Source organism: Brassica rapa, chromosome A06 (assembly GCF_000309985.2).
Source record: "Brassica rapa cultivar Chiifu-401-42 chromosome A06, CAAS_Brap_v3.01, whole genome shotgun sequence".
Lineage (NCBI taxonomy): Eukaryota > Viridiplantae > Streptophyta > Magnoliopsida > Brassicales > Brassicaceae > Brassica > Brassica rapa.
Window position 1 is genome coordinate 16,576,892 of NC_024800.2, and position 16,345 is coordinate 16,593,236.

General features: G+C 37.6%; 1 pseudogene; it reads left to right on the forward strand.

The window, feature by feature from the left end:
• The first annotated feature begins 98 nt into the window (after positions 1-98).
• LOC117126265 lies at positions 99-15,338 on the forward strand (annotated as a pseudogene).
• Positions 15,339-16,345: the final 1,007 nt, after the last annotated feature.

Here is a 16,345-nt window from a genome sequence, read left to right on the forward strand (position 1 = left end):
ATTTTATAATTAAAAATAGAATATGAATTATCCAAAATCTAAAAATATAATTAAAAAAAGATAATATATATATATATATATATATATATATATATATATATATATATATTGTATTGTTATCTGAACAAAGTATTTTAGTAAAAATTTAAAAATATAAATTATATAATTAAATATTAATCAAATAATTTTATTTAATTATATAATTAAAACATAATATTGAGTTATTTTAAGATTTATTTTAGTATAATAAAGATAGTGTACAAATAACTTTTCAAAAATTATGAAATGTTTAAGCCCGCATTGCGGGCAAAACACCTAGTAATAACATAAAGAGAAAAACTAAGAAACACATTTAAGCAGATACTATATTCATTAAAAATTCCTGAATATAACCATAACCATAATATTAGTCAGTAATTTCGTTGTCTTATTTTGAAAGTAGTTGTTTTTTTTTCAATCTCGAATTGTACCGAAATTTCTCTAGTGCACCTTCTAATGATTGGTTAATAATTTATTTGCATTTCTATATAATATTGAATTAGAAAAATAAATTCAATTCTGATTATGCCCAAGATATAATTTTAGAAATTAAAGTTGAAAAGTAAGTAGGAGCTAGTGTCTTTCCTTATCTTGGACTCCAGTTCATGTAAATTTCCATGCAATTTCCGGATGACGTTTTCGTTTTCATTCAACGACCCAATATAGCAATAGCTAGACAGACCCCTTTGGATTATTTCGCTATGTGGAATATTGAAATTCTCTTCAGTTTCCGACCCACGATGAATTTGTGAGATAACAAGTTAAGTCCCACATCGGATATTAGACAAAAGAAAATCTATTATATAAAGAGAAATCCAACTCTAATTAGTACGAGGCCTTTTGGGAAGGAAACCAAAAGTAAATCCATGCGGACCAGTTTCTAAAGCCCAAAGTGGACAATATCGTACTAATAAGATAAGAAAGAGTTGGACACGGGATTTCACAATCCCAACAATTGGTATCAGAGCGGTTTGACAAAGAGATGCAAGAAGACTAAAATACCTTTTAAGTAAAGACGGGTAGAAGAGGAAAAAGAAAGTATGTTGCAGAAACGTCAGAAGATCATGGAACCTGTGATGTGTTGTGGGAGAAACATTCTAAAAGAAAGCCCTGCGATTACTGGTACAAGGCGGTGCCGAAGATGATTCGCCGAAGGAAACATATGAGATGAATGTGGTTCTTAGCTTGAGGGAGAAAATGTGAGATAACAAGTTAAGTCCCACATCGGATATTAGACAAAGGAAAATCTAATATATAAAGAGAAGTCCAATTCTAATTAGTACGAGACCTTTTGGGAAGGAAACCAAAACTAAATCCATACGGGCCAGCTTCTAAAGCTCAAAGTAGACAATATCGTACTAATAAGATAAGAAAGAGTTGGACACGGGATTTCACAATCCCAACAGAATTTTTGGTATAAGTTTTTTTTGGTCGTCATCTATTCTTAATTTTCTTATAGTTCGCGTTGTATTTTTTCACGTTGTATTTTTTTCTAAAATAAAAATAAAAAAAACAAGGGTTCACGTTGTATTTTGTTTCTTGTCAACACGTAGTATTGTTTTTTTACTACGGAAATTTAAACAAAATAAAATATCATAGTACTTTCCTGAATGATCTGTGTACACGAACTAAGCCATACAAAATTTTCCAGCTAAGAGTTTCTGGATAGGTTCGGGTTCAATACTGAAAGAGTTGTAAATTTATTTATAATAATTTCTTTTAACGTTTAAGCCATTCTATTACTCAAATTTGAAATAGTCTGGAATAATCAAACCGTCATAGAACAACCAACAAAATAAAGAGTTTTGTGAAGAGATCGAGTAATCCTAGCTAAGAAATCGGTAGTTACATTTTGTCCTCGAGGAGTATAGCATATCCTAAAATATTGAAAGCTTCTATTCAATTCTTGTATCTCCTCTAACTCTGTCAAGAAATTCGACCATACACGAAGTTCCTTAACATCGCTATCAAGTCTTTGCAGTATGTTCCAAATTGCTGACATGTAGAATGATTCAACGTGCTTTCCATTGCCCAGCGTAGCGCTTTTAACTTCTTATGCAATGCGGATTCTCTTCATCGATCTTTGATATTCTATCCCCATATGTTGTATACGTCTCGTGTTATCTAGCAACATCCATCCACCTCCATTAAAATAGATGTCGAGGTCAGGAACCATATATCAGAAGTTGGCTCATTTGTTGTGAACCATGCTTGGCATTCTCCTTCGGCATATTTTATCAGCTCAAGCGGGTCTTTATCAATCCCTCTGAATAGTTTATCATTTCCATATATACCAAATTATCCATGGATATAGGTTTATGTGCTTCTCCGGATCCTTAATACTATTCTTACGCCAAAATAGATAATCCATGTTAGTCTATATGCTATGGGCATGGAGAAAATATTCGGATGAGACTAAGTAGCTGATAGAGCCCATGCTTGGAGCACCGGAGGACATTCAAATATAGTATGAGTTACATACTCATCAGGTTTCCCACATATCAGAAAAAATGTTATCACATCACATATGGCGACGAATCAAATTCCTTGTGACAGCAACATGTCCTGTGATTAATTGCCATAGAAGATGACAAATATTTTGAGGAGCGTTTAACTTCCAAGCAAAGGTTTGGAGTTTCGCGATGCTTGGTTTAGTGTAAACAACATCTTCTTCAACTTTAAGTATATGTCTAGCCATACAGTATTCTAACTTAACAGTATATATACCATTCTTGGTAAAACTCCAGCAATAAGTATCTCGATGTAAAGATTGGTTTATGACTAAGCTTCTAATCAAAGGTATATCTTCTTGTACTACAAAGTTTTCAAGCATTGCAACATCTCATTCCTTTAAATCTTCATTAATAAAATCACTAACTGTCATCATGGGATGTACTACAAGGACATTTGGTCAAGCCGGTCTTGCAGGTAAAGTTGGAATCCGTGGATCCTCCCACGCTTTTACATCATAACCTGAATGGATCTTCTGTCGAATCCCCAACATCAGTAGAGGCCTCACTGCAGATAAGCTAGTCCATACTTATGAAGGGGTATCTATAGCACCAACTTGCAATGGAAAACTTAGTCTATAGTACGCACCACGCAAAACCAGGGCGACAAGAGAGTCTGGAAACTGAATTAATCTCCATAACTATTTATCTAGCAGTGCTAAGTTAAAATCATGGATCATCTTGAAGACAATTCCTCCCTCCACCTTCGATAAACATAAATTTTTCCATTTTCCCCAATTGATTCCTTTTTCAAGGGACTCAAGCTCCACAAAAGCAAGCAATGGCACTCACTAGTTTTTCACAGATTTCCAACGGGAGTAAGAAACTCGACATAACATAGGCCGGGAGGGCTAATAGAATCGACTTAATTAGCACTTCTTTGTCTCGTTTTGATAACTATATCCTTTTCCATCCATTAACTCTATTTTGTAATTTATCCTTAAGAAAGACAAATAGTTTGCATTTTGATCCGCTGATATTTTTTTGGATTTCCTAAGTTTGAACTTATTGCACCCTCATTTTTGAACCAAGAGTATCATTAATAGTGTGTCTGACATTCCCGTGGACTTTCTTTCCGAAGAGTAAAGATGATTTATCAAAGTTGATGCACTAACCTAAAGCATTCCCATATTTCCACATTATTTCATAAGTTCTTCATATACATGCGGCTCTGCCTTACATAAAAAAAGTTATCATCATCAAAGAGAAGGTGGAATATCGAGGGGCTAATGCGTGAAACACGCATCGCCGTTATCTTCTCTTGATTCTTTACATGATTAAGAAGGCTAATGAGCGCTTATTTATTTATATTAATTTTTTGAATCGAATGAAGAAGTATAATAATTATGATCGGCAACATTATTGTGGAATTGTTACAGTAGGAAACTTATATGTAGAGTGAATAAGATAATGATTAAAAGACGGAATTAACAAAAAAAAGAAAACGAAAATGCGAGGCTTTAGATGTGATATTGCTCAAACTACCCTAGAGAAACTTTCCCTCTCAGATAACAGGTTACGTTGTAGTAGTAGTTAGGGATCAAATCCACAGAGAGCGTGTGTACATAATAAACTTTAAAAATCAAGGCTAAGCTAGGCAATCAATATTAAAACAGTAAACAAGCAGTGAATAGAAGTTTGTAAACAATAAGGAGAAGTCGCTTGATCTAGGAGTTTATCAATCAAGAATTTCAAAACTACAATCAAGGATGCTAAGGGTTTTATAGGTGATATCACTCAAATTACTCTAAGGAGTGATTTATACTCTCTCAACTAAGAGGTCGAGTTGTAGTACTTAGGGATCAAATTCACAGGGAGTTAGGGAACCAAATAAATCTAATCAGTTTGATTAAGCTAGGTTAATAGGTTTAAAGCAGTAAGTAAAGATATTCAAAGTAGTAAATAGTAAACAAGTTGAACAAGACAATGGTTCAGCTTGGCGAAGAGTTGTTTGATGGAAGGATGGTTATTAAACTTAGGGTTTCATTCAGGTTATTAGAACTCTAAACTATAGACGCTAAGGATTGATTCTAGAACTCGATATCTAATTTAAAAGACAACCACCTCTCGCTGTGAGACTAATCTATTGACTAAGTTTAGTGTTTCAGCTCTCACATGTTAACACAGATCGAGCGTCGATCGATGTTATGGTATGAGCGTTGATCGATGCTATGGATTGAGTGTCGATCGATGCTATGGTATAAGCGTCGATCGACACTGCCTTAGGCAAGCGTCTCGATCTGATCGATTATGTTCAACTAGATTCCTAGACCAATTCTCGTATGCGCCTAGGTATCTAATCCAGCAGGATTCGGGTTCCATTAATTGATTACACTCTCATGCCTCTCAATTGTCCTATGATTCTAGGTTCAAGCAATTAGTCACACTCTCGTGGTTTTCCAACTACTCTAGATCCTAGTATTACAAGCTATCCTGATGTAGAGATCTTTATCCTAACAATCATATAATTCATAAATTCATACAAAACCCTAGAAATTCCTAAACATAGCAGGTAGATCTACTCATGCATGATGTTTGTCACAAAAATAATAGATGAATAGATGAATAACATAAAATATAAATAAAACCAAAACAATGGAGTTCCAAGAGGACTCTGAAGGAGTTCCTCTCTTCTCTCCTAACCTAGAACTATGAATAAAAGTAAAGCATAGATAGTGTAGCCGTCAACAATGGCTTATAAATAACATAAATAGGGTTTCTGGTCGTCCAAGGGTATTCTGGTAATTTGTGGTTGCTTCTGGGCTTCAGTCGGTCATAAAATATGCTCAGTCCATATTCTGTCATCACTGTCGATCGACACCAATTCTGTGTCATCATTCGACAGTCTTTCATCTCCTCGACAGCTTCCGCTTGCAAGGCAGACTGACCACGCTTCTGTAAAACTGGCATAACGTCTGCTACAGGATGCTGATTGACCTCAAACCTGTGAAATTGGAAAGCTAACTCAAAGATATATCTTGTGTCAAAAGATGGGCTAAATCTAACGGTGGAAAAGTCTCAATCCATAGCTAGAAATCTGACGCACCTGTGCAGTTCTGCACTCAAAAGGCTCCAAAAGACACCAAAATCACCAATTTTCTCCAAATCATCCCTGAACCTGTAAACACTCTAAATAGACTCTAAATGGTAGTAATTAGTTATTAAAACACTTATAGACCATGGCTAAAAGTGGGTAAAATCCATAGTCTATCAACTCCTCCATACTTACCTTTTTGCTTGTCCTCAAGCAAAACAAACGGGCAGTCTCTCTGAAAGAGGTTTGAAAACAGTAGAGACTCACATGTTTAAAACTTAGAATCATGACCTCTACAATATTGCAATCCACATCTAAGAAGTCCTGATCACAAAAGCACATTATACTATATCATGGCTTAGCTACCAAATTCACCTAGCCAACAACTTAGCAAATCATGACTTACATTTCCCTCTACCAACCTCATTTCTTAGCATAAATAAAAGTGCAGACTTTCCCTTGGGAGTATCTATCAAAGGATTCAACGATTTTCAAACAAGTTTCTGGATCTGCAGGTAAAAGTTAGTTCCTATCTTTTCTCTCTACTAATTTCTCTCTTCAGTCAAAGTCTGCTTATATTGCAAGATCATTGACCAATATTGGACATGCTTCCATTAATCAAGCCTTATTGGTGGTTGCCACCAAGTCATGTTTACTTCTTTTTGACCTATATCCAAGAATTTATGTGAATCAAACCTTGATGATTGCCGCCACCAAGTTTCGTTCGAATTCTTTTTGTTGGAATCCTAATGAAGCAAGCCTTAATGGTTGTAGCCACCAAGTCTTGTTCGGATTCCACCTAACTAACACCTATATATATATATATTTTTTTATATATTTTTTTTTTTCTTTTACTTCCTTTTTCGTTTTTTTTTTTGAAAATAAATATCTCTACCTATAAATCTAGGATCGAAATAGAGAGAAAAAATATGATAAATCTACACAAGGCTTTACCTTCGAGACTTGTTTGAAGAATCCGATCCCATGTAAACCAAGCCCCAAGACAAGCAGTTGTGTCAGGTTTAGTGTTGGAGGTCAGCTTTGGTTCCTTCAAACAATCTCATCAAGTGTGAATAGTTGACAGGTTGATCCACTTTAGTATCTTTAGTACTATCTGCAATCAGTAAGTCTAGAATGGTGCTAAAGAGTGGTTAGATAACAAACATATATCTAATAAGTTCATTATCCCCTTCTTGACTCAATAAAACTCTTTTGAAAACATTTTGATAAGACTCACAATAAAATAGATATTAGTAAACATCCCTCAGATTTAAATTACTGTTCCCAGTGTATATCCAGTCGGGGTTATGGTGAGAACTAATCATAAGTACACAATTTAACAAGTTAGAATGATATACATGACCGGGTTAAGTGTCGATCGATGGAAAGGAGTTACCATCGGTCAATGCAGGTGTTGTACTGGCGATCGATATCGACATGCGCTTATCGGTCGATTTTTTATAATCGTCTATTCGGATCTTTTTTTTTTAATACCTAACTAAAACATAATATTAGTAGAACCTCCCCTAGACTTAAAAACACTATCTCTAGTGTTATACAGTCTAAGATTGGTGGGGAAATAAATCTTAAGGACAATATTTAAAATGGTGAAACGGTATACCTGCTCGCTGATAGTGAGTGTCGATCACCACAGTTAAGTGGCAATCAATACTCTTGAAGCTCTGTCGATCGACACAGTTAAGTGACGATCGATCGATGCTAGTGTTGCTCTGTCGATCGATGTTGTGCAGTCATCGTCGATCCTCGTGCGAACTCGTCTTCCTCGGATTTTTCCTTTTACCTAACATAAATAAAATACTAAAAGTTAGTAATAGATAACTAATAAAACCAATTCCAATTTTTTTTCTTTGATGAACAGTGACTGCTACAGTGCCCTGCTACTGTATCGCAGCTACAATAACTCTTGATTTTCTGCTACAGCGTCGGTCGATTTGTTTGCTACAGTGTCGATCGATTTTCTTGATATAGTATCGAGCCTCTACTACAGTGTCTCTGCTACAGTGAGGTTGCTACAGTACTGTCGTTACTGTTCATCCGTTTTTTTTTTTTGACCTGCATAAAAATAAAACAAAAATCAGTAACAATCTAACATAAACTGAATGAAATTACGTAATAGTGGGTTGCCTCCCACTCAGCGCTTTGTTATAGTCATTTAGCTTAACTTTGGAGATCTGATTTGGTCCGGATGAGAATGAGAACTTGTTCGAAAACAAGTCTCAGTTTCTACGCTCTGAAGCATTATCATTATTGTGTGAAAGCCTCCTCCATAGACTCTTCTCCTTTGTCTATCATCTCAGCACTAAGGAGTGCTCAAATCTTTGTAAACGGCTGTGAGAAGCATCTGCTGCGCACTCTGGATTTCTGGACACCATCTGAGAATTGAGGAATCAATGATACCTGAGGACCGTGTTTGATCATGTTTCTCTTCTTCCAATTCCTCCTCTTCTTCCCCCCAGACTTGTCTGATCGCGTAGTGGTATCTCCATCCCTAATATTTTCACATACATCGAACTCCTTCTGCTCTGATACGCGCCTAATGTTGATCGACGATGAAGTGGTAATGTCGATCGATGTTGAGGTCTTGTTGTCGGTCGATGTTGAGATCGTACCGTTGATTGATGTTGAGGTGCTAGTGTCGTTCGATGTTGAGGTCGGATAACTAGTCTCAGCTTCTTCTCATTTGCTTTGCTCTCCAAATCCATGTTGTTCATCCCTTTTTGCCATAATTTCGTCGAGCAGCTGTATTGGAATCATATACTCCTCATCTAACGATGCCAAGAACCTGACCCATTTATCATTTTTCTCCTTTTCTCGAGTTGCTTTAGCATCATCAAGAAATTTGTAAAGGAAGACTCTTTCAATGTCATCCCAGCTGGTTAGAGATCTTGGTTGTAGTTGACTGAACTAGCTGAATGCATTCCTAGAGATAGAATAGGGGAAGATCTTGCAGAGCATGTGGTATTCATACACTTTATTCTGCTCACTCCTTGACACGAAATCCTCCAGCTCTTCGATGTGGTTTCTGGGATCTTGGTGAGGAAAACCCTGGAAGGGGTCTTGACCTACCCCATCATACCACTCTCGGCTCAAGTCAAAGTCATTCATCTCAACAGCAACAATCACATCAGGGATCACAGCGCCCTGAGCATTAATCAATTGTCATGCGCTGTTGCGAGTGCGACCTTGTTCGTCTCTTAACATTCCATTCTCATCGACCTTGAGTATGAGCACTTCGATCTTCTCCGTCTCCCCGCAAGTGGTGTCGTTTTTCACCGGATGAACAGTGTCGGGATGAACAATGTTCGGAGGAACAGTGCCCAGATGATTAGTGCCACGGTGAACAATGTCGCAATGAAAAGTGTCGATCGACGCAGGATGACAGTGTCGATCGACAAGGAATGAACAGTGTTGATCGACGTCGGATAAACAGTATCGATCGACATTGGATGAATTGTGTCGAGGTGAACAGTACATCGATGAACAGTACCGGGATGAACAGTACCTCGATGAAAAGTACTGGGACGAACAGTGTTTTCCGTCACGGGTTGAATAGTGTCAATCGACGTAGGTTGAATAGTATCGATCGACATCGGGTAAACAGTATCGATCGACACGGGATGAATAGTGTTGATCGACGCTTGGATTTTTTTACGCAGCCAATCGCTGCTTGGAGGGTGTCAACTGCCCTCTTAGACTTATGGATCACGCGTTCCAAATCCAGTGGCTCTACTAGTAAGAGCACTATCCCCTTGTTTGCTTCTGGTACTCATATGGATGCACCTGAAACACAAGAAAAAAAATTTGATCAGTTTTTTTTTTTGAACAGTAGTAAAACCAAGACTAAATATAACAAGACAAGATCTAATGGCGATCAAAGCTCTCCGGGAACGGCACCAAATTTGATATCACTCAAATTACACTAAGGAGTTATTTATACTCTCTCAAATAAGAGGTCGAGTTGTAGTACTTACGGATCGAATTCACAGGGAGGTATGGAACTAAATCAATCTAATCAGTTTGATTAAGCTAGGCTAATAGGTTTAAAGCAGGAAATAAAGATATGCAAAGCAGTAAACAGTAAACAAGTTGAACAAGACAATTGTTCAGCTTGGCAAAGAGTTGTTTGATGGAAGGATGGTTACTAAACTTATGGTTTCATTCAGGTTATTAAAAGTCTAAACTATAGATGCTAAGGATTGATTATAGAACTCGATATCTAATGCAAAAGACAACCAGCTCTCACTGTGAATCTAATCTTTGACTAAGTTCAGTGTTTCAGCTCTCGCATGTTAACACAGATCGAGCGTCGATCGATGATATGGTATGAGTGTCGAACGATGCTATGGTATAAGCGTCGATCGATGCTATGGTATAAGCGTCGATCGACACTGCCTTAGGCAAGCTTCATCGATCTGATTGATTATGTTCAACTAGATTCCTAGACCAACTCTCGTATGTGCCTAGGTATCTAATCCAGCAGGATTCGGGTTCTGTTAATTTATTGCACTCTCGTGCCTCTCAATTGTCTTATGATTCTAGGTTCAAGCAATTAGTCACACTCTCGTGGTTTTCCAACTACTCTAGATCCTAGTATTACAAGCTATCCTGATGTAGAGATCTTTAGATATCCTAACAATCATATAATTCAAAAATTCATACAAAACCCTAGAAATTCCTAAACATAGCAGGTAGATCTACTCATGCATGATGTTTGTCACAGAAATCATAGATGAATAACATAAAATATAAATAAAACCAAAACAATGGAGTTCCAAGAGGACTCGGAAGGAGTTTCTCTCTTCTCTCCTAACCTAGTGAATTCGAAAAGAGAAAAACTTGTGTCACACAGCACACACGGAAACTTAATGCCTTTCAACAACCATGGCGCTGCAAATTTCCCATGATCACACTTCTTCTTCAGTGTAATCCTCTGCTTCGTCTTCTCTCTGACCTGATTCAACATCGTAGGTATTTCATGTTCAGTTTACTTCGTCTCTCTGAAGAACATCCACAACTTTTGGGTAAAGTAAGCTTGTCCAAGGGTATCCTGGTAACCCTTTTAGTGAAGCTATCCATATCCTTCTCATTAGCTCCTCTGTTAAGATGCTTAGGAACCTTTTCCTTCCATCTCTTCAAGGTTCTCTTCTCAGAAGTCTGATCAACTTGCATAAAAAAAACTTTCGGTAAATCTTTGCGGAGAAACTTGCGTAAAAACAAAGTAACTATTTCCTACAGCTGACGAAGCGGTCAACAGAAGGAATGAGAATGAAAGAAACACAACACTCATCTCACTCCCTCACTCGCCTCATAACTCTCTCCTTCACCTCGCCACACTCACCTTGCCACACTCGCCTTGCAACACTATCTCTCCTCATCACGTCGCCACACAGCTCTCCCCTTGGCTCCCCGTCGCCACACAGCTTTCTCCTTGGTTCCACGTCGCCACCCAGCTCCTTAGTTGCTCAATAAGTCTCACATGATGTTCTTGTTAATGTAGTGAGGCCAGAGTAAAATGCAGAAATAAACAAGACACAAGTTTTTCTCTTTTCGAATTCACTAGAACAAGAAAGTCTTACACCAATCTTTTTTATTACAAGAATCCTTTAGGATTACCCCAGTACTAAGCTAAAACTCACCCTCGAGCCTAGACTTTTGTTTATCAGGATCCTCCAAACCCCGAGCTAAACTCACCCTAGAGCCTAGACTTTTATTTATCAGGATCCTCCAAACCCCGAGCTAAACTCCCCCTGAATCTAGACTTCAATCTTCCAACTCCTCGGAAGTACTTCACCAACTACGTCAGCACCTAGCACAGAGACACCAAAAGCTTGATCACACAAGCACAAAACAATGATCTCTCGACTTTTTCTTTTTCCAGAGACAACTCTCATCATAGAGGCACGTCCTCCATGTATACATAACCAGAACTTGCTCTCCAAGTTCTTCCAAAAGCAACTTAAGCAACTTTCCTTTTTCTCCCAAGGAATAACTCTCTTGCATTTTCTTCTTCAAGTAATATCCATTACAATTAATGTAAATCTTCCAATAAACATATTGCTTATTCTCCAAGCTTAACAAGCCCACGGACATCACAACATACGAACTTCAACCAAGCCCATCTTCATGACACACGCATGTACTACCTCCTGTAGTACTTAACGAACTGATACAGAATATACATCTTCAGTTCTCTCTTGAATCTCGATCAAAATGCCTTTCGTTTTGTCTCAATCTGAGTTTCCGTTGAAATTTTACAAAGAAAACAAGCAACATGTTGTATTTTCGTAAAGTTCAAGTTAAACGTCAAGAAAAATGCTGATTAACTTAACACCATCATATCATCAACTAATGAATTTATTTTCATCGATTCATATGACCAATGACATAGAGAACGTGCATCAGACGAAACAACGACTTCTCTAAGCATAATCGTAAATACGCATAAGTCGTAAAACAGTCCAAAACGGCCTAAAACCCGACGAAAGCTTACTTATGGTTTAAAATGAGAACATGCCCGAATGCAATGATGGTTTACTCTACTTGGATAAAGAAAAATGGAAGAAGAGGATAAATGTGAAATTTCCAAGATAAACATGAACTTTGAGAAAAGGAAAGATATCTCCGCAAAAGATAAACTCGAATTTCAAAGAGATAAGGAAAGAGAACCGACTTTGGGGGCATATATTAGCACATCCGAGGCAGAGAAGAAAGAGGACGGTTTTTAGGCTCTTAGAACTCACTGCATTTAAAAACTCTAGGCATTATTCTCGACAAGCTTACTTTTCTATGGCTTGTACTTATTAGACGAACTCGCAAAAAGGCAGTTAGATCTCTTGTTAAAACTCTGTAAAATGAAATATGTTCGGCTTGATCCTCGAAAGGGGTACGTAGTGTTGCAGCCCCGGAAGCTAGGATGGTGATATGGATGGGAGATGGGTCGATCTTATCGTTGGAGAAGAAGATCGGATGGAAAGATGGTGAAGAGGGCCGATTAGCTGTCCTTTCAAGTACAAACTATCCTGAAAACAAAGGAAGAACAATGAGTTATAAGTAATGAAAACAAGGACAGAAAATAAAGATAGGATGGAATGGTTTGCTGAAGAGAAGATAGATGATGGATGGATGGAAGATGATGTTGGATAGATGTTGATTGACTCTCTCAATCCGTGGGTGCTGATTGACTCTCTCAAACTGTGTCTCAAGGCTCTTGTATCACACAAAGAACCTATGAACCACAAGCTCAACAGCCTTCTAAGGCATCTCACACTTAGAAACTAAAGAATAAATTTTTAAGCAAAGAAAACTCTTTGATAAGAGATAAACTGAATATTATTTCTTGAAGATTTAAAGGTGATTTAAAATGAATACTAGACAGAGCTTATATAGGCTTGTGCCTTAACATAGCTAGAAAACTAAAACAAAGAAAGAAGCAAACAAATAAGGAAAACTGATAAAACTAGCCGTTGGAAGATATCTTGGATCCAAAAGCTTTCTTCAAGGGATTTGATTCTGGTTTTGTATCTGGAAGGTTTGAGGGTGTAGGTAAGCTTCTTAGGAACATCTTGAATGCTGAAGACTTGGTCGAAATCATTGTAGACTTTGCTTGGAAAGAGCTGTTGGGAATTCATGGGAAATGATTCCAAAAATAGCTCCAAAGATGGCAAGTCTGGTCTGGCTTGAATCCGTGTGTTCTGGTGAGTGCTAGTGCATCTTAGGACTCTTATACAAGTAAGTAATGATTCCAAAACGCTTCAGCTTTGATGGCTTGGTCGTTGGTCACTTATTCTCCAAAGTGGGAATGCATCCAATTTAGGAAAGTTCCCAAACAATAAGATCCTCCTGATCACGCGGGCTCTGGTGCATGGTAATAACTCTTCTACTCCTTCTGGATAGTTGTATATACTTCCTAGATGATTATAAACGTCTCCTGGTCGCCATTTTTTTGGTTTGACTAAGATTGAACCAGTGAGACTCTAAATTAGGCAATTGCAGAACTGGTTTGACCGGTTTAGGGAAATGGGCCATAACTCCATAATTCCGTGAACTTTTTTCCTTATTATTGGCTTGTTGCAAAGATAAGAGATATATATTGAAGTCCAGGAGTTGTTTTGGGTCGGAACGCTTCTTCGTTGGGCTTGAAACAACTTTTAAACTCGGATACTTGCAGAAGGACGGGCTGGAGAACCTCCGGTTTGTAAAATTCATATCTTCCTGGTACAAGTAGCTTTGAAGATACTTCCAATTGTGCTTGACTCCTTGTTGAGTTTAGAATGCATGAAAATTGGTTTCATGGAAAAATTCCTCTTGGTTGGTAAGATATGAAGTTTTGACTGAACACATATCATTGTTGGTCCTTCTGTTAGCGGATTGGTGCAACTGATTGGCTTCTGGTTTAGCTACTGATTTGATGACCGCATCACGTAGGCAGCCTTTCATAAGGTTCAGTCTGAAATCAATCAAATTCTGTTTCCATACATCTATTGCTAAATGAGTTGCAGCTTGTATAAGTCTTCTTGACATGGGTGGTTTCGCTAGCGAACTTAGTTAGGTTTTACTGCCTATATATTTGATTTACATATTTGATTTCCGTTGTAATCTCGTTTCCAGGCGAACTTCCAATAAGTTTTTTGTCTTTAGAACACGCTCATACGCAAATTCGAAACAAAGCTCTACTTTTCTATAATACGTTTTGTTATTTTTCTATATTTTCTGCATTTATTTGATCAATTGTCGTTCGCTTTTGCAGAGAATTCAGACTTCAAGAAAAATTACGTTTTTTTTCCGCTAACAAATTTGATAGTGCGAATTTCGGTTCCACAATGTCTCATTTAGTCTCTACTCTTCACCTCTACAATATTGCCAATGTGAAAAGAGTTGTTGCTGATTTGAGTCTCTGCAACACTCATTCTCAAGTTCTTGCTTTCACCGGACCTTCTGAGCTGGCTGATTGTTTGAAAGATGTGAATGTTATGGTTATCCCTGCTGGCGTACCGAGGAAGCACAGTATGACCCGGTGATGATCTTTTCAACATCAATTCTAACATAGTGAAGACATTTGTCGAAGCTGTCGCTGATAACTGTCCTAATGCTTTCATTCACATTATCAGCAACACGGTTAACTCTACCGTACCTATTGCTGCTCAAGTGTTGACGAAGAAAGGTGTTTATGATCCCAAGAAGCTGTTTGGTGTCACTACTTTGGATGTTGTGAGGGCAAACACTTTTGTTTCTCAGAAAAAGAAGTTGAAACACATAATTGTTGATGTTCCCGTCATTGGTGGCCATGCTGGAATCACAATTCTACCTATTTTCTCAAAGACAAAACCTTCTGCCAGCCTCACTGATGAAGAGTTCCAGGAACTCACTGCTAGTGATTCAGAATGCTGGAACTGAGGTCGTGATGCTAAGGCAGGTGCAGGTTCAGCTACTTTGTCAAGTCATCTCTTCGTGCTCTTGGGGCCTGTTTGTTTCTCCATTTGGATGGATCATCCGGATGAATATGAGAGTTTTGTTTGTTTAGGCACTAAAAGTGCAATTCATTCAAATGGATCATCCAGATGACTTTTGGAAATTTAGGCTTAATTTTAAAGTTCATTCAGCTGAACCAATTTGGATCATTTGAATGGAGATGGTTCATTCAAAATGGTATAAAGTCTATTATGCCCCTAATGTAATTCACAAATTACAAAAAAATGTTTTCACGCCAACACCCCAAAATACATTTTCCGCCAAAACACAAAAAACATGTTTTTCCGCCAAAGTCGCAAAACGAGTTTTCCCGCCAAAATTGCAAAAACGTACTTTCCCGCCAAAATTGCAAAAACGTACTTTCCCGCCAAAACCAAAAAAACGTGTTTTCCCGTCAAAACCAAAAAACGTGTTTTCTCGCCAAAACCGAAAATTTGTATTTTCTCGCCAAAACCGAAAAATCTCGTTTTCCCGCGAAAACCGTAAAAATGTGTTCCCGCCGAAAACGTGTTTTCCCGCCAAAATCGCAAAAAACGCATTTTCCGCCAAAATCGCAAAAACGCGTTTTCCCACTAAAAACGCAAAAACGCGTTTTCTCGCCAAAACCGCAAAAACTTGCTTTCCCGCCAAAACAGCAAAAGCACGTTTTCCCGCCAAAACAGCAAAAGCGCGTTTTCCCGCCAAAACAGCAAAAACGCGTTTTCCCACCAAAATCGCAAAAATGCGTTTTCCCGCCAAAAACATGTTTCCCGCCAAAACCGCAAAAACGCGTTTTCCCGCCAAAACCGCAAAAACGCGTTTTCCAGCCAAAACTGCAAAAATGCGTTTCCGCCAAAATCGCAAAAACGTGGTTCCCTCCAAAACCGCAAAAACGCGTTTCCCGACAAAACCGCAAAAACCTGTTTTCTCGCCAAAACTGAAAATTTGTATTTTCCCGCCAAAACCAAAAAATCTCGTTTTCCCGCCAGAACCGAATAATCTTGTTTTCCGTTAAAACCGAAAAATCTTGTTTTCCCGCCCAAACCGCAAAAAAAAGAAAACTCGTTAATTTTGAAATAATTCTAATGTAAATATATTAAATTAAATAATTAAATATAATATAGTTAAAATTAATATCAAACATATGATTAAATCAACATAAGGGTATTTTGGTAATTTGTTTGCTAAACTCATTTAAATAGAAATGAAAATAAAGAAACAAACATAAGAAACAAACAAACAATCACAAAAATCTGAATGGATCATTTGAATAGATCATACAAATGAATCATTT